General features: G+C 42.0%; 1 protein-coding gene across 15 annotated transcripts in view; it reads left to right on the top strand.

Moving 5' to 3' along the window:
* The first annotated feature begins 13,278 nt into the window (after positions 1-13,278).
* Positions 13,279-26,770, top strand: part of ATF7IP2 (activating transcription factor 7 interacting protein 2) — a 70,964-nt gene continuing 57,472 nt past the window's right edge. For 8 of the 15 annotated variants that reach the window (XR_016226241.1, XR_016226240.1, XM_089321697.1 and 5 more), the window contains exon 1: positions 13,279-13,408. The gene's annotated coding sequence lies outside the window, so the exon portion shown is untranslated. Of the gene's footprint in view, positions 13,425-14,394; positions 14,543-25,493; positions 25,581-26,770 lie in introns of all 15 variants that reach the window. The other 7 variants (XM_008257699.5, XM_051847406.3, XM_051847410.3 and 4 more) reach the window with 7 other exon arrangements.

Here is a 26,770-nt window from a genome sequence, read left to right as displayed (position 1 = left end):
AAAAAAAAAAAAATCTCCATTAAGTCTGCCTCTGCTTTCACAATAGCTATTGTGTAACCACTATGTTTGCTCTTTGGAAATGACATGCTAAAAACATACAAATACCTCCAGACTGTGAGACCCCAGTGGCTTGGTCTCTCCCTCTCCACCAGCCCCTCTGTTTGCCTCTTCTCTTCTCACCATTGTGTCTGGTCTCATAAATTGTCATCAACACGCAGATACCAACCAGGACTCATCTCACCAGTTTTCTAACAACAATTCTCTTACCTCTTGATTTCTTTTGTATTCAAATGTCAGAGCTGTTATTCACTCTCTTTTGAACAGAGTTTTCATTTTGTCCACTACCTGTTCTCTTTGTAGTTTTCATCAGTTTTAACCAAATGTGCCAGGTGCTTCAAGTTTAATATCATGTTACAAGTGTTTTCTTTGGGCTAAGCTTGCTTAGAATTCATATTACTTCCTTTATCTGTGTCTTTGTAATCCCCTCATTCTGGGACACCTTTTGTACATGCCATTGTTATGCCCAGTTCGATTGTCCCTAAAGACCACCAAGGGAGCTGATACTGCTGTAAAACACAGGAGAGTTTTATTGCAAGCTCCAGCATGGATCTGAATTGAGAACCTCGACTCTTCAGGTAACAGGGTTTTATAGGGTTTTCAGAGACAGTCCATACATTATAGCACCATGCAGCACATCATCTCATTCCACGGGAAATTCAAAGAACATCTCTTAAAATTGATTAGTGCATTCAGTGGCGGGAACGGACCTAGTAAAGGGGGTTGGATGGCTTTGGGGTTGATGCTTTTTAAAATGATTGGCCAAAGTATAGGGTCTGAGCCGCTAGGGTGTAGGTGCTAAACTGCAGGGTTCCGGGATGTTATCAATCACCTTAACTGCCTGAGAAGACACCTGGAACTTTAGGTATTTCCCTGCTATCTGCTGATTGGCTGTTGCTAGGGGAGTTTATCGCAAGGGGAGTTTATTTTTGTTAGACCCTCTGAGTGAGGATGCTAACACATCGAGAGGCACACCCCAAAGACTCAGAGTCCAGACCGGCTGATGCAAAAGCAAGAGGATTTATTCAGCATCTGTGCAGACGGGCCTCCTGAACTCGGAGTCCAGAGAGCGCCCCCAGCACAGAGCCACACGGTTTATATACCCGCAGCAACCAATCCGTGAGCTGATCATGTGAAAGGCATGCATCCTCCATCCAATCAGTGAGCTGATCATGTGAAAGGCATGTGTCCTCCATCCAATCCGTGAGCTGATCATGTGAAAGGCATGCGTCCTCCATCCAATCAATGAGCTGATCATGTGAAAGGCATGTGTCCTCCATCCAATCAGTGAGCTGATCATGTGAAAGGCATGTGTCCTCCATCCAATCAGTGAGCTGATCATGTGAAAGGCATGCGCCTTCTGTCCAATCAGCTACGGGATCACATGGGAGGCATGCCCCTCGTCGCCATTTTGTTGTTTACTTCTTCAGCAGTTCCTTTCCCTGTCAGCGCCATCTTGTTCACTCTGAGGGGGACGATGTCTCGCTCCCTTCGTTCCCCTGGAGGGAGAGCAGCGTCCCACTTCCCACACCGTAATCTGAGTATTAGGAGGCATACAAAATAGGTTAGGTCTTAGCACAGCCAGGCACAAGTGTCTCAGCTAGCTAAGCATAGGGTCCCTTATTTTTATAGCTGCACCTAATTTTAGCTCTGGGGAAAAAGTTTAGGGCTATAATTTTTAAACTTTAATTTTATTTGGGGCAAAGGTGACTTCTTGTTTTTAATAGTGTTAGCTTAAGTCACTCCATCTTGGTTTGATTTTAAGGTTCTTCAATTTTATTTTTTTCAGTTGCTTTTGGCCTAGGGTTCAGGGCCTGGTCAGGCCTGAGTTACAAGATGGAGACCTAGTCTAAAATAGCTGCGCCTTGATCCAGGCTCAGGTTTCTTACCCTTTTATGTTCTTTTCTAAATTATATTTTCCTTTGTGTGCTTCATTTTGGATATTTCCTAAGAATCTGTCTCTTAGCCTATCAATCCTATCTTTTGCTGTGTCCATTCTGTAGTTAAACACATCCATTGAGTTCTTAATGTCCACTGTATTATTTGTTATTGCTATAATGTACATATGTTTAACAGATTCAACTTCTATGGTGATATTCTCTATTATTTTTTCTATGCTATTTGTCATTTTCTCCGTACTTCCATTAGCCTATAAATCATACCAAAGCGTTTTTATTTTTTAATTTATTTGTAATAACTACATGTTCATAGGGTACAGTGTGATTAAAGTCCTTATCTTCAATCCAAATATCTATTTTATATGTTGCCCTGCTTCCCCTCAGCTGTTTTCTATTGATTATCTCTTTAATCATCTTGTTTTCTTTATGACTTGTAACTTTTGGTTGTGTGCCAGAATTTGACAACTGTTTGGAGAAGAAACCCATCTATCAATTTGAGACTCTTTGAAGTGTCCAACTTTGTCACTTCAGTTCCACACGACTGCTAAGACTTGTTGTTTCTCTTTCCCCTAACAGTGGCCCTCTGTTCCTTGACCCATTTCCCAAATCGTCAGTTGATTTCAGGGAACGTTTTTCCTTCTCTTTAGATGTTTGGTCTTCATTGCTTCCATCCCTCTCTAATAACTTTGTGATTTTTTTCTCTAGGTATTGTCAATAGAAGCACTGGCCTATCAAGATCTCTGCAGGGGTTGACCCTGTGGGGAATCCCACAGGAGTCCCAAAGATGAGTCATGGATCACCGCTTACCCCACAACTAATAGGAGGTGGACCATGGAGAAATTCATGGTAGTCCTAAATGAGTTACAGAGCACCGCTAACCACAAATAAACTACAATAAGAATGGAGTTACTTATGCTAAGGTAGGAGCTGATGACACCACGTGTGCTAAGTTTAGTGTCTGCCAAGAAAAACATCTCAGACTGAACAGACGCCTCTGGACTTGTGTCCTAAGGATGCTAATTTCAAGTCCTCCCGATAATAGCATGGCGATTGAGAGCACCAGACAGAGCTCATACTCCCTGTCCTAGACAGCAGAACTGGTGGTGCCTGGGAAATTCCAGGACGCGGCTGATTGACACCCGGACCCCCACCAAGGGCCTTTTTCCCTGGAGTGGCAAGGATGAAAGGAGAGCTCTTTTCACTGCTCCCCATCCCCTCAGGGTCTCCACATGTCTAGAGCTGAAAAGCCAGCCTGTTGCTCTGTAGCAGCACAAGGCGACTACAGGAACAAACTCCATCAGAGCCAATGCCTGACACCTCTCATCAGCCTGCTGCCAGACCCAACGGCAGAGCTGGACCAGACCTCTCAGCAGGGGACCTCTCCAGCTCCTCACCTCGAAGTCAGCCTGGGAACTTCGAGCCTGCTGCCCAGAGTGACTTCCTGCCTGTAAGTGACTGTTCTGAGATCCGTCTCTCCAGGTGGTAACGGAGACTTCAGACTCTGGACGTTGGACTTTGACTTTTCATGACCGTGATAGGAACCTTGAGAATGCAGCATTTATAATATTAGCCATGTGTAATATGAAGAAATGTACCTCGACCCTACGATTAAGAATAATGCCATATGCTTTGCTGTACTTATATTACTATTATTGGATTGCCTTTGAGACTGCTTCGATGCTAGGTGTGTGTTAAGATCTGTGGATTAATGAATGTAACTGTATAGATTGGTATGCAGAGTAGTGAAGCCCTAGTGTGAATTGGTATGAGGAATCAAAACCTTTCATTGGAAAGACAGTCGTGTGTCCGTGTGTTCCTTCTTCCCTGTACTCCGACACGTTGCCCTTAAGCCCTGTCAAGCTGCGTGACAGTAGGTGCTGGCAACAGACCCACTTTTTCTTAAAAAGCTTTATGGAGCCTATGGCCTCTGCCACTGTCTCACAAAAGTGGCCATCCATGGTTCATACATGAATGAGCGTAACTCCGGCTATGGTTTTGATATGGCTTGAGGGTGTCCCCAAGAGTGCATGGGTTGGGAGGTTGGTCCCCAGTGTGTCAGTGTTGTGAGGTGGTGTAGAACCTTGAAGAGGTGGTGCCTAGTAGGAAGTAATTAGGTCACCAAAGGCACTGCCTTTAGAAGGAATTGATGTGGTTCTCATAGGACCGTAGTTTTCAGGGACGCTTTTTACAGAAGAGCAAGACTGGCCTCTTCCCAGTCTCCTAGCTTCCTGTCTGGCCTTCTGATCTCTTCCTTTCACATACACTCCACTCCACCCTGATGAGTCGCAGTCAGGGGCAGGGTGAGGGGTGTTTTGACAGAGCTGGCACCACACTGTTTGGGCTGTTTGGACTTTTAGCCCCTCAAACTGCAAGGTAAATAGATTGTTTTATAAACTACTCAGCCTCTTGGATTTTGCTGTAGAAATGGAAAACACTAATATGCATACAGCTTTGTTGCAGTAGAATTGTATGTATCAAAACAGGTGGTCAGCCCTGATCACTTGCGTCCCGTAGGTCATAGAAGTCCTTACCAAACTTTTATATCTCTCTGGGAACCTTTTACACTTCTCAAACATGTCCTTTCTGTTGGAGATACTGCTCATCAGTTTATAACAAGCAATTCTGATAGCTAGGTACCATTCTGCTTGGTACAATATCAAACGACATTAAGCATTATCTTAACTGCCTATGTTCCTGAGATCAAGATTCTGGATCTATTAAGTATAAGAGCTCAGACCAGCAGTGAGTAAATTTATTGAAGTTCTAGTTTCTCTTTGTTGGACACTTTTTAACTGTGTCAGTTAAGTTTTCCCAGAAAACAAAACCAATAGAATATTATATAAATTATTGTACATAGAACATTTCTTTGATTTTTGGTGGAGTTACATCCTGATAGACCCATCCTAAGTAAAAAATATCTAGGTTGAAAATGCATTTAAAATACCTAACCTGGGGCAGGTGTTTGCCATAGCGATTAAGTCACCACTGAGGATGGCTACATGCCATACCAGAGTGTCCAGCTTAAGTCCCAGCTACTTTGCTTTCAACCAGCTTCCTGCCAATGTGTACACTGGGAAATAACAAATGATGGGTCAATGACTTGGGTCCCTGCTGCCCACATGGGAGACTCAGGTTGATTCTTGGCTCCTCACTTTGTCCTCGCCCAGCCCTAGTTGTTGCAGGCATTTGAGATGTGAACCAGTGGATGGAAGAGCTCTCTTTGTCTCTCTGCCTTTCAAATAAGATTAAAATTAATAAAAACAAATTTAAAATAAGAGCTGAGATTTTGAACCACCTAACAAATAAACACCTAAACTACTCTGTATCATCGCTTAGTAACAGTCCACTGTAGTATACTGATTGTCTCCTCTTAAGATCATGTGACTGGCTGGGAGCAGTAGCTCACTGCTACTGCCCAGCATCAGAGACAGTATCATCCCCCACATTGCTAGCCTGGGAAAAAATCAGACTTCAAAGTACTGTTTCTACTGAATGCACGTCACTTTTGCACCATTACAAAGTGGAAAAATCATAAGGTGAACTATTTTAAGTGGGGGACCACCTATATAGTACACATAGTATCTTTATATACATATATTGCATACATACATAGTATATATAGAGAGAGATTACACACATACACACACACACACACACACAAATGAAGAGGTTTATTTTCTGAAAGCTGCTGGGCAGGTAAGCAAGCCAGAAATCAGGCAGGACTTCTGTGTTACGGTCTTGGGACAAACGTCCTTCTCAGGAAAGCTGTGTTTGCTCTAAAGGCTTTAAACTAAATGGATGAGACTCATCTTCATTATAAGAGTAATCTCCTTAAAGTCAATTGATTTTAGATGTTAATCACATCTACAAAATACATTCACAGCAATATCTAGAATGTATGTTTGGAGCACTATAGTCTTGCCAAATCAATATATAAAATTTAATATCACAATAATCAGATAAAGGTGTCAAAAATTCATTAAAATTGAATTGAAAGATGTTTCAGTGTAAAAAATGAAAAATATGTGCATAATTGTTTCCTAATCTGCATTGTCATAAACTTTTTTGAAGTACCCTCATACTTTAACAATATATATTAAAGTTAATAGTATTTCTACACCATAATTTAGTGTTTGCATGCATAATCAACAATTATACTTTGTCTGTAATTTCCCCTTAAATAATATTCAACTGTTTTACTTTGATGTATCTTTGTGGAAATTATACAATAAATATATGTTGAAAAACAATACATTTGTCCATCCACTTTTAAGAACTTATTTTAGGCCGGCGCCGTGGCTCACTAGGCTAATCCTCCGCCTTGCGGCGCCGGTACACCAGGTTCTAGTCCCGGTCAGGGCGCCGGATTCTGTCCCGGTTGCCCCTCTTCCAGGCCAGCTCTCTGCTGTGGCCAGGGAGTGCAGTGGAGGATGGCCCAAGTACTTGGGGCCCTGCACCCCATGGGAGACCAGGAGAAGCACCTGGCTCCTGCCATCGGATCAGCGCGGTGCGCCGGCCGCAGCGCACTGGCTGCGGCGGCCATTGGAGGGTGAACCAACGGTAAAGGAAGACCTTTCTCTCTGTCTCTCTCTCTCACTGTCCACTCTGCCTGTCAAAAAAAAAAAAAAAAAAAAAAAGAACTTATTTTACTGAGTTTCTATTATGTGTCAGATAACAGAAATGGGTATATAACTAAAATTAGGTGTGGTAACTTTTATTAAACACTTACTACGGATCTGACACCCTTTAAATTGCTTTACCCATATTATTTCTCATCTAAAAGATGAGTCTCTGCTCTGAAGCTGCTCACCAGCAGTGGGAAGAAACGAATGAGAACACAGACAACACAGACAACAACATGACCAGAAAGTGGGTCCAGTCTTTGACATCACAGGAAAGAATTCCAGAATGAATGGAGGTTGAATTGAGCAAACAAGAAAGTTTTTTGTAAAACAAATACACTCTCTGGAGGGGCCGGAGAATGTCTGCCTAGGGGGCTGAGGAAGTTTCTCTTTTATTATTTCTATCTTGCTATGATGGGCAGAAAAATTCACAAGATAGGGAGGAGACTTCTAGGAATACGGTGGTTTTCTTTTTTTTTTTTTTTTTTCCTAGAATAAGGGCATTACCTGTTTTCTTTGCTATTTCTTTCAGGTCTGTCATGGCGATTTTGGAGATGGATCATGACTGTAACTGCAATATTAATGAAAATAAGTCTAGTATTAGTTAACGTGAGGATATGGTTGACAATATGTTTTATTTTTAAGATTTAATTATTTTGAAGAACTTGAGCCTGGTTCAAGGCACAGCTATTTTAGACTAGGCCTCCATCTTGTAACTTGGGCCTGACCAGGCCCTGAACCCTAAGCCAAAAGCTCCTGAAAAAAAAAAATAAACTCCCCTAGCAACAGCCAATCAGCAGATAGCAGGGAAATACCTAAAGTTCCAGGTGTCTTCTCAGGCAGTTAAGGTGATTGATAACATCCCGAAACCCTGCAGTTTGGCGCCTACACCCTAGCGGCTCAGACCCTATACTTTAGCCAATCATTTTAAAAAGCATCAACCCCAAAGCCATCCAACCCCCTTTACTAGGTCCGTTCCCGCCACTGAATGCACTAATCAATTTTAAGAGATGTTCTTTGAATTTCCCGTGGAATGAGATGATTTGCTGCATGGTGCTATAATGTATGGACTGTCTCGGAAAACCCTATATAAACCCCGCAAAGGAAACAGGAGAGGCCGGCGCCGTGGCTCAATAGGCTAATCTTCCGCCTGTGGCGCCAGCACACTGGGTTCTAGTCCCAGTCAGGACACCAGATTCTGTCCCAGTTGCCCCTCTTCCAGTCCAGCTCTCTGCTGTAGCCAGGGAGTGCAGTGGAGAATGGCCCAGGTCCTTGGGCCCTGCACCCACATGGGACACCAGGAGAAGCACCTGACTCCTGCCTTCGGATCAGCTTGGTGCGGCGGCCATTGGAGGGTGAACCAACGGCAAAGGAAGACCTTTCTCTCTGTCTCTCTCTCTGTCCACTCTGCCTGTCAAAAAAAAAAAAAGAAAAGAAAAAAAAAGAAAGAAACAGGAGGGGTCCTCATCAGAAGACCGCTGCGACATTTGGAAGCATGGACCCTAGCCCAAGCTAGAACAATAAACCTCTTTGCTTTTGCATCACCAAGTCTCTTGTTGGGTTAATTGAGTCTGATCCGAGTCCGGTCTAACAATTTGAGAGGCAGAGTTATAGAGAGAGGGAGAGGCAGAGAGAGAGGGGGTCTTCCGGCTGCTGGTATACTCCCCAAATGGACACAACAGCTGGACCTGAGCCAATGTGAAGGCAGAAGCCAGGAGCTTCTTCAGGGTCTTCCACGTAGGTGCAGAGGCCCAAGCACTAAAGCCATCTTCCACTACTTTCCCAAGCTATACGCAGAGAGCTGGATCAGAAGAGGTACAGCCGGGATACAAGCCGGTGCCTATATCGGATGCCGCTGCAGGCAGAGGCTCAGACTATTACATCACAGCCCCGGCCCTGGCCATTGCCTTTTCTGAGACATTTGCCAACCCTGTAGTTTCTGATTTGTTATGATATGCAAAGTCCTTGGGACTTACGAGGACAGCTGAGCTCTGCTCATATGTAGCTACTCGCCTATTCTAACATCATAATAAGCATTATGCTGAGGGTCAAGGTGGAGAAATCTGATTTAAGACTGAGGGGACATTAACCAACAAACACAAAGTCTTGAAATATTAGAGTATTTTCTGAAGAAGCTGGAAATAAAGAAGCTAAAAATGAGAATGGTAAGCCAATAAAAACTGACATAAATCATCTAGCCCCAAAATTGCTTTTCATAGTAAAAAATATAGTAACAACTATGTATTGAGCAACTACTACGGGTAGTTCCCTACTGAATATTTTACAAGGATTTAGCTTATGTATTTGAATCCATGCGATAATTCTAAGGAGTTACTTTGTACTCAGAGTCATGCATGATTTGTTATTTCACTTTATGAATAAGGAAATTGGGGTTTGAGGAAATCTGTCAGTCAAGGCTCAATCATGAGAAAAGAAACAACTTCACTTTTTTTTTTTTTGACAGGCAGAGTGGACAGTGAGAGAGAGGGACAGGGAGAAAGGTCTTCCTTTGCCGTTGGTTCACCCTCCAATGGCCGCCGCGGCTGGCACACCGCGCAGATCCGAAGGCAGGAGCCAGGTACTTCTCCTGGTCTCCCATGGGGTGCAGGGCCCAAGCACTTGGGCCATCCTCCACTGCACTCCCGGGCCATAGCAGAGAGGTGGACTGGAAGAGGAGCAACCGAGGCAGAATCCGGTGCCCCGACCGGGACTAGAACCCGGTGTGCTGGCTCCACAGGCGGAGGATTAGCCTAGTGAGCCGTGGCGCAGCGAGAAAGGAAATAATTTCACATATTTCAAGCATCATGAATTCATTACAGAGAATTGGACACTTATAAACTTTCAGCAGGGTTCTAGGAGTTACCGTTACATTGGCTTTCAGTTGTACCGCTGTGTCTGTGAGGCAAAGAATAAGGAATTTGCTGGGCCTGTGCTGTGGCTCACTTGGTTAATCCTCCACCTGTGGTGACTGCTACTCCTCTTCCAGTCCAGCTCTCTGCTGTGGCCCGGGAAGGCAGTGGAGGATGGCCCAATTGCTTGGGCCCTGCACCTGCATGGGAGACCAGGAAGAAGCACCTGGCTCCTGGCTTCGGATCGGCGCAGCGCCGGGCTGTAGCAGCCACTTGAGGAGTGAACCAACGGAAGAAGACCTTTGTCTTTCTCTCTGTCTATAACTCTACCTGTCAAAAAGGGGGGGGGGGGGAGGATTTGCTGCTGTTGCTGCTTGGAGGCCAGAAAAAATGAGAAAACTACTGTCAATTGTCAGAGCTGTGTTCTATCACTAAGGCAAGGACTGATAAAACCTATCTTTCTTTCACTTTCCAAATCACAGGAAGTGACACCCACTTGGTAAAACTTAAAAGACTCAAAAATACTGGCGACAGAGACATCTGGGAAATGCAGTTTCAGCTGTGCCCTGGGGAAAGCCAAAAAGGGTATGGTAATAAATGTATTATTTTTCTGTCGTCGCCTTAATAAATTAACACAAATTCAGTGGCTTCAAACAACACCTGCTTATTATCTCCTGGTTCTGTAAGTCAGAAGGATAGTGGATACAGCTGGAACCTTGCTTTGGGTCTTAAAAGGCTGAAATCAAAGTTGGCCAGGCAAAGCTCTGGGGAAGAATTTTCTTCTAGATTCACACTGTTGGCAGAATTACTTGCCTCATCATGATTTCTATGTGGTCCCTTCCATCGTCAAGGCAGCACCCATGGGTGAGTCCTTCTCATGCTTTGAATCTCCATGAATTTCCTTTGTCCTGCATCTAACTGACTTTTCCTTTTAGGAAAAGAGGTTCATAGGATTACATTGTCCTCACCTGGAAAATCTAGGCTCTTTGCTCTATTTTAAGGGCCAGTTGATTACTAACTTTAATGATATTTGCAAAATCCCTTTTGCCATGTAATATAACATAACCAGAAAGGGAATACCAGAGGAGGAAAATCATGATGGTCCAAATTCTGCAACCATGATCCTCATTGGAGGGGAAAAATAAACATTCTGACACCAGAAGCTAAAAGAGTTGTTCAAGATCATTCATGTTCTCAGCTTTATAAATTCTAATAAGAATTATTATACATCAAGTGTCTATAATAAGGCAAGAAATGTACAAAAATCTTGACATTTGTTATCTCTTGTATTTCTTTTTAAAAAAATCAAATAGCAGGTACAACTGATAACTTGATGCCATCATCCCATATGGGCACTGGTTTAAACCCTGGCTGTTCCACATCTGATCTAGCTCTCTGCAAATGGCCTGGGTAAAGCCGTAGAAGACAGTCCAAATGTTTGTGCTCCTGTCACTCCGTGGGAGAACCCATGAAACTCCTTGCTCCTGGCTTCAGCCTGGCTCAGCCCTGGATGTTGTGGCCATCTGGGGAGTGAACCAGCAGATGGAAGATCTCTTTCTCTGTCTCTCTTGCTATAACTCTTTCAAATAAGTAAATAAATAAAAAAATCAAATAGCAACTTTAGACTTCATAGTACTTCATGTTACAATAATTAAATTACAGGGGTATGTGCTTAGTGTGGTGCCTCAGACAATTCAGAATTCAGTAAATCATTTATTCTTGCTAATGTGACTTCCATTTTAGAGATAAAATCCTTCTGATTCTGAAAGGTGACCCAACCTGTCCAAGACCAATGGCTGAACAGTAACCTGTATGACTTTGAATACAGATTGTTCAACTTGAAGCATATAAATGAATGTAATTCATGCAATAAACTGCATAATGGCCTGTTAAGGTAAATTATAGTTAAAGTGACACATGGGCATTATTACCCTAAATAGACAATGGTTTTGTTAGGGTTTTCAACTACGAGGAGAATGACAACCAAGAGCACGCTGAGCAAATTGTTTTATTAGGGTGAAAAACTGTGGGGAGCAGCCTCAGGGAGAGAGGAGCTGGGGCTCATGAGTAGGGCTGGGGCTTTATAGGGAACTTGTGTCAAGGGAGAAGGGAGCTAGGTGGGAGATGGGTTGGAGCGGCTGACCAAAGGGATATGGGCTGCAGGCTGGAGCAGCTGGAGAGGATACCAGATACCGTGAGACAGCGTGTCCTTGACACAGGGAGTCCTGGGGCTGCCTGATTCATAGTTGGGGCAGTGATAGGGACTGGGAGGTACAGGATGTTTCCCTGATTTGCAGCTGAGACAAACTGTGGGAACGGTGAGGCTCTCCAGGTGCACGGCGCCTCTGTGTTTTGTTTTCCTGATGCCGGGAAAGAGTGGGGGAGATGTTGCAGACCTGTGTGGATTCGACATTCACAGTTTCTAAAGGCTACTCACTGCTGACTGCTGACTTTGGACTGTTAAACCCAAATGTCTTATCTGGCTGCAGATTACCCATCTCCCATCTACTCCCACACCCTCTCTTTCTTTTTAAGATTTTATTTATTTATTTGAAGTAGAGTTACAGACAATGAGAGGGAGAGACAGAAAGAAAGGTCTTCCATCAGCTGGTTCACTCCCCAAGTGGCCTCAACAGCTGGAGCTGAGCTGATCTTAAGCCAGGAGCCAGGAGCTTCTTCTGGGTCTCCCACGTGGGTGCAGGGGCCCAAGGACTTTGGCCACCTTCTATTGCTTTCTCAGGCCATAGCAGAGAGCTGGATCGGAAGAGGAGCAACTGGGACCAGAAACGGTGCCCGTATGGGATGCCGGTGCCACAGGTGGAGGATTAACCTACTGTGCCATAGCAACGGCCCTACCATCTCTTTCTAAACAATCCTACATACACCCTCAAACTCTATTCAAAATTAGTCTCCAAAACAAAAAGGGTGTGCAAATAATGGCACTACTTCACATTTTTGCCAATTTCCTTAATGTCTGACTTACAACGACTGGATTCTCTCATCTGCTTCTGTAATCAATCTTGTTGCAATCTCATACTTCATTTTTCCAGAAGCTTCTGGAAAATTCCATGGACTACTACTGGCTCTGAATCAAAGAAGCGTGTAACATTGTTCATGTTATTATAGAGAATACCGTCAACCTTTGTGATCCCTAGAATCTCGGACCATATTGGGGCATCTACTGGCTTGGAGTAGGTTGGACCTAACCTTCTAGAAGGCCTGTCCTTGCCTCTTTTTTGTAACCAGCAGTGACCACAAGGCAGGAAGTTCCACTTTTCGATGAAGAGGGCTTTTTCAATCCAGTTGAGGGACTTATTTCTTGTACTTCCCACAGAGAAGACTCAATGATCACCTACTGAAGTCAGGGTTAACGCCAAGACTGTCTCGCAGCGGATTTCACGAAATGTGTGATGCAGCCAATTTAGGGATTCCCAGTTTCCGTAACGGGAAAAAAAAAAAGAAAAAGAAAACAGTACTAGGACTACCATCTCGAATCGCAAAACTTATGGGGCTTAAAAAAAACTGGGTAATAAGTGAAACTGCCACACATTATCCACATTATCTTTAAAAAATTCGAACAGGAAAACTACTAATTGCGGAGAAGAGCTGTTTTAGTAGCCACTTTTTAAAAAACTATACAAATATTCACAGGAATCAAATAACGGCTTAACTCAGCCGCGGGCGTTCGAGATTTGGCGAGGCAAGCCCAAGGGGCTCACGGGAAGAAGCGCACGGAGGGGCGAACGCTTGAGCCCTCGCCCAACTTCCACTTCCCTCAGGAGACTCTCCTCCCCGCCCACTCTCCCTGGTCGACTCTGATTGGCTGGGCTGCCGCGCGTTCGCGCTGCCATTGGCCAGAGTCCGCCGGGAGTGGGCGGAGGAAGATTTACCTCAGCCGGTCCTGGCGGGACAGTCATTTTGCTCTGTGGTGGCGGTTGGCGGCGGTTGGGCTGGAGCAGCGGTCCCCGCGGTCCGGTTCTAGGTACGTTGGCGTGCAGGTAGGAGCCCGCGGGGGCGATGGTGGTGGGGAGCGGGCTTCGCGGGCGCTGCGCGCCTCTCTGAGGGCTCTCGGCTGCGTCCTCGGAGCGCCAGGTGAGCCGGGCGGCGGCGGCGGCGGCGGCGGCGGCGGCGGGGCCCCGGCCTGAGCGGGCACTCGCCCGGGGCAGGAGGAGGGACGCCGCGAAACAGGGTGCCTGTGCGGCCCGCGTGGCGGTCGGTCTGCCCGGTGAGGCGGCCCCGCTGGCCTCTTTTTTTTTTTTTCCCCCTCCCCTGACCGGTAAGTAAAAGCTTTGGTCCTGTCCGGAATGTTTTTACAAGTGAATGGATAAAACTTGGTCCCCGCCTCCAGCTTTTGCATCTCATTCATTACCAGATTTCTTGAGGTGTTGGAGTTACCTTTATCTGGAAAAAAAAACAAAAACCAGCTGCCCTAACAATTAACTGGATCCTGCCAAGCGGCTCGAATAAGCAGTCTTAGGTAGGAACTTGAACATCGGCGATAACGTAAAAATCCGAGTAACTTGTGCCTGTATTGAGCTTACCTGTATTGGATGCTGTGATGGAAGTTTTTTTTTTTAATGTGGAAACTTGTTTTACTAGGTATCTTTTAAAAAAATTTTTTTCCTTTTTATTATCTCTGCCCCCGGCTTTTTCCAGCTGTGGCAAGCAGGTTTAAGAATGTGTCTAAACAGAGGAAACAAACATTATTTTGCTTCGTTTCTGTGCTTAACACCCTACTGAGAAAACTGTACCTTTGTGTGTTACTATGTTGAAGGTTCTAATGTAAGCCAACACATGTTGCTTTGCTTTATGATGGGATAGTTTTGCTGTGCTTAAGATACACATGGTTAAGATTTAGAGGACAATAGTAGTAAATAATTCACCTTAGGAAAATGTTACATCCGTTTGGACTGTTGTTTCTAGATTGGAATTTAATACTATTTTCATTATGATTTTGTCATATTGTAGCCAGTAAATGACCTGCGACATAACTTTGCAAAACAAATGGGGAAGAAATTCAAGATAATGATAACTTATATAACAGGAAAGATATTGAAAATGCAAATATGAAGCATCTGAATGAAGGACTAATTACCTTGAATTCAGCTTTTGTGAAGTATGCCTTTCTTAGCTTGTTTATCCCTCAGTTCATTTTTAGAAGTGTTGGATCTTAATCAAATTTATTTACTTAACTCTCAGTCTTATCTACAGATATGTACAGACTACATCCTAAGATTGACTTCTGCCTGAACAGAAATGCATAAGCAATGCCTTTTTGGAAATCATTTGCCTCTTTTAAGAACCGGTGTATCTCGGTACATCTTGAATTTTCTGCTCTGCTTACATTATCAACCCTGTATTTCACCTCAGCCATTTTTTCCATTGTTTTTTTTTTTTGTTTTTTTTTTTTGGCTACTTAATACCTTGAAGTGTATGAAACTATTATTGTATGATCCTTAGATCTTTATTTGTGCCCATATCATAGTTTTATTGTAGTGGATGTGTACAGTTGTATTTGATTTGATGTAATCAACTTAAGTAATGGATAGTTAATAAAAACTTAAAAACTAACTTTAAATGTTTGAGTATTCTAATTAAGAAGTGAAGTAATACAGAAATACAAAGAACTATCTTTCATCTCATTCATTCTGTCTCGTAATCTTGTATCATTTCATTAGTTCTTCAGCTGAGTCTTAAACCTATAATTGTAACTGATTTGAAAGAAGAGCTCTTCATCTGCTGGTTCATTTACCAAATGCCTGTAAAGGCTGGGACTGAGCCAGTCCAAAGCCAGGAGCCAGGAAATCATTGTAGATCTACCACTCCATATTTGGAGTCACCCAGGTATTTAAACCTGCTGCCTCTAGCAGAAAGCTAGAATCTGAAGCAGAGCTGGGACTTGAACCTGGGCACTCTTAAATGGGATACAGGCATCCCTGGCAGCATCTTAACCACTGTGTCAAATGCCTGTCCCATACCTGCTTGTAAAAATGTTACAGTAGGATCAGGTAACTTTTTATCATTCATCTTCAATCTGGGCAGGACCAATTGTAGTCAGGCAATATCTACAGAGAAATAAGCATGATTTTTTGTTGGGAGGGCAAATGGTAAGATATTTGAATATTTGAACACCTAAGGATTTAAAGTTATAAGATGTTTACATAGATTTTTTTCTAAATTTAACCATTATGTAGAGGCACTGTATGTGTCTACTAGGTAGGATAATTTGCATTAGTATACCTCTGTGTTATTGTGCTGTTGATGTGAAAAAGCTTATGAGATAGCTGTGACAAAAATTGCTAAGGCTAGTTCTGGTAGTTCTACAGTGACTTTAGTACTGTTTATTTTTTAAAGATTTACTTATTTGATGAACAGAGTTAATGTAGAGAGAGAGGGAGGAGAGTCAGAGAAAATGATTCCTCATCCATTGGTTTACTCCCCAAATGGCTGCATTAGCCAAGCCTGGGCTGGGCTTAAGCTGGGATCCATGAACTCCATCAAGGTCTCCCACATGAATGGCAGGGGCCCAAGCACTCAGCCTACCATCTGCCTTCCCAGGCACATCAGCAGAGAACTGGATCAGAAGTGGAGCAGCTAGGACTTGAACTGGCACTCATGTTGGATGCCAGCATTGCAGGCAGCAGCTTAATCCACCCTGCCATGCTGACACCACCCCATACTATTTGTTAAGGAGAGAATAGTTCTAGGTGCCTTTCCAGAGTTTCGTTTTTAATGAGTGAATATTTATTAAATATTTATTGATGTTTATTAAGTATTTTTTTTTGACAGGCAGAGTTAGAGAAAGGTCCTCCTTTTTCCATTGGTTCACCCACCAAGTGGCTGCCACGGCCAGCGCACTGCGCAGATCCGAAGCCAGGAGCCAGGCATCCCCAGTCCCCCATGCAGGCGCAGGGCCCAAGTACTTGGGCCATCCTCCACTGCCTTCCTGGGCCACAGCAGAGAGCCGGACCGGAAGAGGAGCAACTGGAACAGAATCCGGCACCCCAACTGGGACCAAAACCCAGGGTGCAGGCGCCGCAGGCGGAGGATTAGCCAAGTGAACTGCAGTGCCAGCCTGTTGAGTATTAATATTAAATATTTCAAAAACTTTTTTTGTTTTTGACAGGCAGAGTTAGAGACAGAGAGAAAGGTCTTCCTTCCGTTGGTTCATCCCCCAAATGGCTGCTACAGCATCTGAAGCCAGGAGCCAGGTGCTTCCTCCTGGTCTCCCATGCAGGTGCAGGGCCCAAGGACTTGGGCCATCCTCCACTGCCTTCCCAGGCCACAGCGGAGAGCTGGACTGGAAGAGGAGCAACTGGGACAGAATCCAGTGCCATAATTGGGACTAGAACTGAGGGTGCTGGCGCCACAGGCAGAGGATAGCCAAGTGAGCCGCAGCACTGGCCTCAAAAACATTTTAACATGTCTGTGAAAGGCATTTCGCTCAGTTTATAAAGCCATATCTCTGCCCTCGAAATTCATTACTGATAATATGTATTTGTAATGAGAAATTCAGATAAAAGAATGTTGAGGAAAGCCTGTTTCTAAAGGATTTAATAGACCTTCCATTTGCTGCCTTACTCCCTAGATGGCCACAATGGCCAGGGATGGGCCAGGCTGAAGCCAGAAGCCAGGAGTTTCTTCCAGGTCTCTCGTATGGGTGGTGGGGGCCCAGATACTTGGGACATCTTCCACTACTTTTCCCAGGCCATTAGCAGGGAGTTGGATTGAAAGAGCAAAACTAGGGCATGAACCAGGACTCTTATGGCATCTCCATAAGACACACAGGTCTTAGGAAAGCCTTTGAGTGATCTTTAAGCCCCAAAGAAGTGTAGACTAGGAGAAAATGTTGATCTGTGACAATTCTGATGAATTTGGAAAAGTGAAATTAAGTTTTATAGGAAGGCTAGATTGATAGCTCCAGGGAAAATAAAATATTGTGTAAGGTAATGCAGTCATAATGTATATGACTAGACAGTATTGATTTAAATGAGAATGAGTTATAGTAAGCTTGTGGAATGTAGAAAAGAACTAAATCTTCATTGTAATAATGTTTGTCCTTCAGTATCCGTAGCGGCTTGGGGTAGGACCCCCAGCCAATACTAGAATCTGCAAATTCTCAAGTCTGAATACAGAATGGTGTAGTATTTGCATATAATTTAGTCATCTTCCCATTTACTTTAAATCATCTCTAGGCTGCTTCTAATACAATACAATGTAAATAGTTGTATTTAGGAAACACAAAAAATTGTACACGTTCATGAACTTAAAAGATGTGGAACCCTTGGATCCAGAAGGATTACTGTGTAGAAAATTGTTAAGTATGGCTAAAACTTGTAGCCTAAGAAACGCTGTTAAGACCATTATAAAATACTGATACTTTTTTTAAAAAGGTGATTATCATTAGGTATTATGGAGTATTTTGATTTATTTGAAAGAGTTGGAGGGAGGCAGGCAGAGAGAGGGGGAGAGAGAGATAGATCTCACTTCGACTGGTTCACTCCCCAAATGGCTGCAATCACCATTCGGAGCTGGGCCATGCTAAAGCCAGGAATTCTGTCCTGGTCTCCCATGTGGTTAGCAGAGGCCTGAGCACTTAGGCTGTCTTCTGCTTTCCCAGATGTTAGTGGGGAGCTGCATCAGACCAGTGCTCATATGGGACACTGGTGTCACAGGTAGTGGCTTAATCTACTTTGCCACACATTGGCCTGTAGCAGCTATTTTATTTTGAGCATTTTATGCTTCATTTTATACTACGGCCTTGGCTTTAAAAAAATTTTTTTTGGCCATCCCACTATGTTGATGCTGCTGATCCATAGCCCGTACTCAGTACAGTAAGAATTAGTGCATACTCAAGATATTAACTGTCAAATGGTACAACCTGGCCAATAAAGTTTTTGTTATTTTGTTAACCACCATATACCTGTTAAGGAAACTTTGTCTCTTCATAATACCATGTCTATAATTTGTACTTGTAACATGAGATTTTTTAAAAAATTTTAAGATCTTGGTTCAAATACTAGCTTTGAATGGTATGGCTTTAAAAATACTCAGATTACTTAGGCTTTAAAAATTTTTACTCTTAAAAGTTCAGTAGGTTTTAAAGATTAAGTATTACCCTTTAATGTATATAATGTATTAAGATACCATCTTAATTAGAAGCATTCCTGGAGACAGACATATTTCATTTGAGGAAGCCTAATTCACTGGGCAGCTACAGCTTCAAACTATATAAGGGAAGAAAGTAAATGACTCCATAATCCTAGTATTCTACTCTCGATACTCCTGTTTTAATACTTGGGAGTTTCTAAACAGCACAAATTTGAGCATATCTATTTATTAATCCCCAACATTATTAGAACATACATAATGTTCAACATGTGCAGCTTTTATAAAAACCATGTCGTTAACCTCAGCTGTCAAAAGATTGAAATTATTAATAGGTTATTGCCTGATCACAGTGTAATTAAGCTGTCAACAACAAAATATTTCTAGAAAATTAATTGCTTGGAATCCATAATCAAAAGAATTTGTAATGTAAATTAGAAAATATTTTTAAGGAAGTGACAAGACAGGATTTATCATAGTTTATGGATTCAGCTAAAGCAAGGTTTAGAGGAGAATTTATAGCTTTAAATGCCATATTAGAAAAAAAGGGACTCAGGGCGACATTGTTGTATAGCAGGTAAAGGTGCTGCCTGGGATGTCAGTATCCTATATGGGCACCAGTTCATGTCGCTGTTGGTCTGCTTGCAATCCAGTTCCCTTCTAATGGCCTGGGAAAGCAGTAGAACATGGCCTATGTGTTTGGGACTCCTGCCACCCATATGGGAGACCTGGTTGAAGTTCCTGGTCTTGGCCTGGTCTAGTGCTGGCCATTGTGGCCATCTGGGGAGTGAACCAATGGATAGAATATCTCTCTCCCTTTCTCTCTTTCAAAATAAATAAGTATTTAATAAAATGAAAAAGGGATTGATAATTGAAACTCCTAATTTTCATCTTAAGCTGGACCAAGAACAACAAATAAAATTGAAAAGTGACAAAACCATAATATCAGCAAGTAAGGATGCAATGGAACACTGTATGATAACAAACCAATAAAGCTAAAAGAGCATTTAAAAAAATATATATTACCTTGAAAGGCAGAGTGAGAGAGATCTTCGATATGCTGGTTCACTCTTCAGGTGCAACAGCCAGGGCTTGGCCAGAGCAAAGCAAGGATCCTGGAACTCCATCTGCATCTCCAATATCCAGAGCAGGAACCCAAGTACATGGACCAACATGTGCTGCCTTTCCACGTTCATTAGCAAGAAGCAGGATCAGAAGCAGAGGAGCAAATTCTTGAATGGACACTGACAAGGGATGTGGTGTCCCAAGGGGAAGCTTAGCCCACTGTACCACATGCCTGCCCCGATAATAATACTTTTAAAATCTTGATAAAATGGATACATTTCTGGTAAGAATGAGAATTAAAAAAAAAAGTATTACCAGTTACCAAGAATGAAGGACAGCATTACGGATTACTAATACAGACTGTTAGGAAGAACTTCATGGTGATTAAATTTGAAATGGAAAAGAAGTGAAGAGTCCTATATTTGAAAAATTTGTGAACCTTTTAATTCTGGGCCCACATGATATTAGTGGTGAACTATTTGAACATTTAAGGGGAAAAAAAACAGCATTCACACTTGAACTTTTCATAGAATAGAAAACAGCTTCTTAAGTTCATTTTATGAGGGCCAGCGTAATTTTGATAACAAAACCAAATAAGGAAAAATTAAAATAGTCCTCTCAATCTGCAGGGGATGCCTGAAGCTAATGAATAGTACTGAACCCTAATTTATACTGCAAATTGAACACCCCTCCCATCATAACTAAGTGCTTATCACATGCTTTTAACTTTGGCAGTTGGAGGTGTAACAGCAAAGCTAGTCTGAATTTCTTTTTCCTTGACAGTTTTACAGGTTCTTACCTTAGGTCTTAGAAACCTCAGAATATTTTTTTCTAATTGCCAATTTGAGAATTTTCACCTCACTTTTTTTGGCTTCTGTTTGGCATATCTGAAATGCCAACAGCCCTGTTGCACTTTGGAGTGTTAAAAAAGTAAGTGTTGCTTGAACCCAAGCACTGTGATGCTGTGACAGTGATATTATAATTGGCTACTAAATCTAAAATGGCTACTAAGTGACTAACATGGGTAGCAGTATACAACAGAGATACTCTTCTTTTTCAGCCTTTATTCCAATGTAAGACAGCATGAGATTGTGTCATACTACTCAGAATGGTATGAAATTTGAAAGACATAACAGTCTAGAAATAATCTAGGTTTAATATATATATATATTTTGAAGGCAGAGTGGACACAGAGAAAGGTCTTCCTTTTCCGTTGGTTCATCCCCTAATGGCTGCTGCGGCCAGCACACCGCAATGATCCGAACCAGGAGCCAGGTGCTTCTGGTCTCCCATGCGGGTGCAGGGCCCAAGGACCTGGGCCATCCTCCACCGCACTCCTAGGCCACAACAGAGAGCTGGACTGGAAGAGGAGCAACCAGGACAGAATCCGGTGTGCTGGCGCTGCAGGCGAAGGATTAGCCTATTGAGCTGAGGCACCGGCCGTATGTTTAATATTTTTAAAGAAAAATATCTTCATTTCAATAGATTATGAAAGCGCATTTGATTAGGTTGAGCAAACATTCAAGATAAATTCCTAGGAATTAAAGGCTAATTAACTAAATGTGGAGAATACATAGAATAAATTGTAGCAAACAGTTGTGTAAATAGCACAGTTAAACCTCACATCCTGTCGTTAGTTGGTAATGAGAGAAGAACGTTTATTAGCAGCGCTCTACAAGCACTGGAGGTTGTAACTAATACACCAAGAAAAAGATAAACGGAAGAAGGGCAAGAAAAAAAAAAAACATGATTATTTATTCTAATAAAGGAGTTGAAGATAGAAGATACCAATTTTTAAAAGTACTGATGATATTTCTAAATAATAGAAAAACTTTTGAAAATGCCACCATTTACAGTGTATTGAGCACCTTATGCCAAAGGCCGAGAAGGAGTAGAACAAAAAACTTGACATAAAAACACAAAGTAAAATGGCACTCAGTAGTCATGTAAAATGGCAGAAACTGTATTGGAGGGAAAAATAGTAAACAACTGTATGCTGTGTAAAGGAGACAAACTTTAATTTTAAAGATACAATTAGATTACAGTAAAAGGATAAAGATTACAGTGAAAGGATAGAGAAACTAGCGTGACTATACTGATACTAGACTTAATAGACTACAGCAAGAAGAAAAATTGCGATGAAAGGCATAAGAGTCCTTCATGAAGGTATTACAGTTATAAATATGTGCCTAAAAATAGTAGCAGGATATATGAAGCAACAATTGACAAATGAAGAAATACATAATTCAACAATAACTGGGGACTTCTATATATCGCTTTCATAATGAATCAACTAGAAGGATCTGCAAGAAAACAAGACTTGAGCATTACTGTAAGTGAGCTAAAATAAAGAGACATATTTTGAACAATCAAGGCAACAGCAACAGGGTACACATTCTTTTCAGGTATACATAGAACATTGTCTAATGCAGAAATTTAAAAACATTGAAGTAATATATACATTATCTGAAAACAATGAAATTAGAAATAAATACCAAAAAGAAATGTGAGAAAATCACAAATACGTAGAATATAACACACTCTTAAATAATGGGTCAAAGAAATCATGAAGGAAATTAGAAAGTACCTCAAGATGAATGAAAATGAAGACACATCATATATAAACTTTTAAGAGTATAACTAAAGCACTTCTTAGAGAATGATTGTGTTGAGGTCGGGGGGGGGAATTCTCAAGTGAATAACCTTTCACTGTGAGAAACTAGAAATAGGCAAGCAGATATAACCTAAACTTATCAGAGTGAAGGAAAAATATGAGAATAGAAATTGAGAATAGGAAAATAAGAGAAAACAAAGGAAACAAAGTTGTTTGAAACTACCAACAAAATTGGCATTTAAGAAAACTCAAAATTGCTAAAATGAGGAATGAGTGACCTTCTGAAAGTTTAAAAAAAAAAATACAGGGGTATGATGATGAACTTTGGTGTCAAATTCCTTACCCAATTTTATTTTTGGTTTGTCATAGTGTTTCCAAATGAGATTAGAATGTGAATCTGGATGGATTAGGTGGAGGACTCAAGCGTTATCAGTTAAGTATTTGGAGAGTCTAAGTATAGAAGGTGAACTCGCTGGGACGTACTTAACTCTTGCCTTGGACATCAGATACTATTTCAGCCTCAAAAAGATTTATACCCTCAATTTTCCTGCTCTGAAGCCCTTGGACTTAGAATGAGCGTTGCTATAAAGCATCCAAGAATTTGCAGCCTACAGATCAAGAAAACCTGTTGTGAACTTCTCAACTGCCATAAGCACATGAGCCAATTACCCAAGTAAATCCCCCATTTGTATGTACACACATACCTCCTACTGGTTCTGTAGCTTTAGAGAACTCTAGTAAAAAGGATATACTGTGGAACAATTTTATGCCACTCACATTAAATAGATGAAAGGGATGCCTAAAATGACTACCAAAACTGACTGATGAAGAAAATCTGAACAAACCTGTAACACAGGCTGAATAGGATACAAAAGCCACAAATTACATGGCTTTATTGGTAAATTCCACCACACCACAAATTTAAGATAGCATCTCTTGTGGGCATTGTGGCACAGAGGGTAAAGCCACTGCCTACAGTGGGGACATTCTGTATGGATGCTTGCCTAGGTTGCTCTACTTCTGATCCAGCTCCCTGCTAATGGCTGGGGAAAAGCAGTGGAAGATGACCTACAAGTGTTTTGGCCCTTGCCACCCATATGGGAGACCAGGAAGAAATTCTTGACTTTGGCCTGGCTCCACCCTGGCCATTGTGGCCACTTGGGAAGTGAACCAAAAGATGTGAACTTTGTCACCAGCTCTCTATGTAACTCCGACTTTGGGATAAGTGAATGAATGTTAAAGAAAAAAGATACCAGTTTTAAACAAATTTTTCCAAGCTGTAGAAAAAGATGGAATACTTTCTAAGTCATTCTGTAGGCCAGTTTTCTGATAACAGTAGGTCAGAACATCATAACAAGATGAAACTGCAAAACAGCATTATGAATATGGATTCAGAAATTCTCAACAAAGTATTAGAGATTCAAAATCAACAACATAGAGCAGGGCTGGGGCCCATGGACCATATAAGGCCTGAAAAGTCATTTGTTCTGGCCCTGCCAAGGCAGTCCCAGGTGTGACTTGAATTTCAATAAATCTATAACAGTCTAACTTTTAAATTGATAATTTTGTATGGTCTGTGAATGAATGATGTTAAAATACCCAAATCGCCTTTGACAGGAAAAAGGTTCAACACCCCAGATGTAGAGAAAGAATTATGGACCATCCTAACAAGAGCTTACCCAATAATGCAAGGCTAGTTTCCCATCTAAGAATCCATGAATATAGTATTACTATGTCAATGGAAAGAGAACAAAGTCACATGATAAGCATCTTCTCAAGCATTGCTTAAAGTCATCTTCTGACAAAATCTAATGCCTCTCTGTGATAAAAATATTCAACAAATCACTTCTCGGCCTTTTGGCTAAGATCAAGTACAAAGATATTTGACAAAGTAGGAAATATTTGACCTGTCCTTAACCTTACAAGAGGCATCTGAGGACAAACACTAACATATATGATTCTAAAGATGGAAGATTTTACACATGAATCTACAAAGATAACCGCTTTGGCCACTTTGATTCAGCATTGTGTTAGAGGATCAAGTTTGGACAATTAGTCAAGAAAATGAAATAGAAGCATGAAGATTGGAACTAGAGGCTGGCACCACAGTTCAATAGGCTAATCTTCCACCTGCGGCGCCGGCACCCAGGTTCTAGTCCCGGTCCGGGTGCCGGATTCTGTCCTGGTTGCCCTTCTTCCAGTCCAGCTCTGTGCTGTGGCCTGGGAGTGCAGTGGAGGATGGCCCAAGTGCTTGGGCCCTGCACCCACATTAAAGACCAGGAGAAGCACCTGGCTCCTGGCTTCGAATCAGCGCGGTGTGCTGGCTGCAGCGCACTGGCCGCAGTGGCCATTGGAGAGTGAACCAACAGTAAAGGAAGACCTTTCTCTGTGTCTCTCTCACTGTCCACTCTGCCTGTCAAAAAAAAAAAAAAGATTGGAACTAGCATTGGTATAGTGGGTTAAGCTACTGCTTGCAACGCTGACGTCATACAACAAAGCCCCAGTTCAAGTTCCAGCTGCCCTGCTTCTAGTCCAGCTCCTTTCTGATGCACCTGGGAAAATAACAAAGGTGGCCCAAGCTCTTGTACCCCTCTCACCCACATGGGATACATGGTTTCTGGCTTTTGTCCAGCCTTGGCCTTTTTGTTAGTGAAACAGCGGATAGATGTTCTCTTTCTTTCTGTGTGTCTCCCTCTCCACGACTATGGCTTTCAAATAAAAATCTTTTTTAAAAAAATTGAGATTGAAAAGGAAGAGATTAGATATAAATGACATGTACAAAATCCTAAGGAATCTGTAAAAAACTATTGATAAAGACAAGCTCAACAAAGTTGCAAAATACAAGATGATTGTATAGAAGTGTGTTATTTCCACATGTTGTCAAAGACAGCTTTTCTAATTTATAGTGGGTTTTATTACATATAGCCCCTATATTAGCATGTGGATTTGTGATGTTTCAGCTTTGGATTTAACATCTTGTCTACTGGGTTTGTCAGGGTACTGGATACTTTTCAGGATGTAACTCCATTGTTAAGGAGCATCTGTACTTGCAATGAACAGTCCAAAAATGAAAATAAGAAAGCTTTGATTTGTAATAGCATCAAAAGAATTATAAGGTATACATTCTGAAAACTACAAAATATTGAAAGAAACTAAAGACCTAAATTAAACATGAATCAAAGAACTTGGTAATACCAAGGTAGCAATATTTCCCTGTATATTTTGCATCTTAACCCTTTGTCAGATACATGATTTGAAAATATTTTCTCCCATTTTTTAGGTTGTCTCTTCACTTTGCTGTGTTGATACTGCTTGTTTGATGTAGTTGACAGGTATTCAGTGACTGAAGATATACAGGGTGATCAAGGTTAGTTTACCTGTAATTTATTGGCAAAGTTTTACTTTATAGAGGGAGGGCAGTGCCTTAAGCAACAGCATAGGGCAAAGAAAAGGCTATGAAGAAGAGCAAATGTGTAGGCAAACAAGAAGCAACAGCTCTAAAAGCCTGGGGAGATGAATTAAGTTTTACTTCCCAGAGGAAAGGCTGTGAAGGGCTATGTCTCAAGAAGCAGCAGCACTGAGAAACTTGAAGGAATTATTTACATAAGTTGGGCTTAAGGCTGCATGAGATGGAGATACCAACAGTGGTATCTGACAAGTCTTGTGGTTGCCTGTAACAAGTAGACAGGAAGCAAACAGAATGGTATGTTTAAGAACAAGGTGTGAAGAGTTCCCGTAAAAGATGATTGGGTGGAAAGAAAACTTAAGTGTACATTTTAGTTTGAGCTGAACTTTGTGGGGTAGGGGTTCTTTTACCCTAACACTAATCCCATTTGTTTGTTCTTGGTTTTGTTGCCTGTGCTATATCCTCCCCTCCCAAATCATTACCTAATCTAGTAGTAGTTTTATAGTTTCAAGTCTTAATATCTAAGTAGTATATTTTAAGTTGATTTTCATATATGTTGTATAGTGAAAGCCTAATTTCTTCTGTATGTGAATGTCCAGGTTTCCCAACACCATTTATTGAAAAGACTGTCCATTTCCCATTGTGTGTTACTGACCTTTTGTAAAAAATCAATTGAAACACAATGTTGGGGTTACTTTTGAGTTCCCTTGTGTTCCATTGGTCTGTGTGTCTGTTTTTATGCCAGCACCATGCAGGATTTTTTTTTTTTTTTTTACAGGCGGAATGGTCAGTGAGAGAGAGAGAGGCAGAGAGAAAGATCTTCCTTTTTTCGTTGGTTCACCCCTCCCCCCCCCAATGGCCACTGCGGCCGGCGCACTGATCCGAAGCCAAGAGCCAGGTGCTTCTCCTGGTCTCCTATGCGGGTGCAGGGCCCAAGCACTTGAGCCATCCTCCACTGCACTCCCGGGCCACAGCAGATGGCTGGAATGGAAGAGGAGCAACCAGGACAGAATCCGGCACCCCAACCAGGACTAGAACCCTGGGGTGCCGGTGCCGCAGGCGGAAGATTAGCCTATTGAGCCGCGGCACCTGCCCATGCAGTTTTGATTATTAAAGCTTTGTAGTATATTTGAAATAGGCTAATGTGATTC

The sequence above is a fragment of the Oryctolagus cuniculus genome, chromosome 19 (genome assembly GCF_051225735.1).
Source record: "Oryctolagus cuniculus isolate XC-2025 breed Fujian yellow rabbit chromosome 19, ASM5122573v1, whole genome shotgun sequence".
Classification (NCBI taxonomy): Eukaryota; Metazoa; Chordata; class Mammalia; order Lagomorpha; family Leporidae; genus Oryctolagus; species Oryctolagus cuniculus.
The sequence above is the reverse complement of the archived record's forward strand: the minus strand, read 5'-3'. Positions and strand labels throughout refer to the sequence as shown.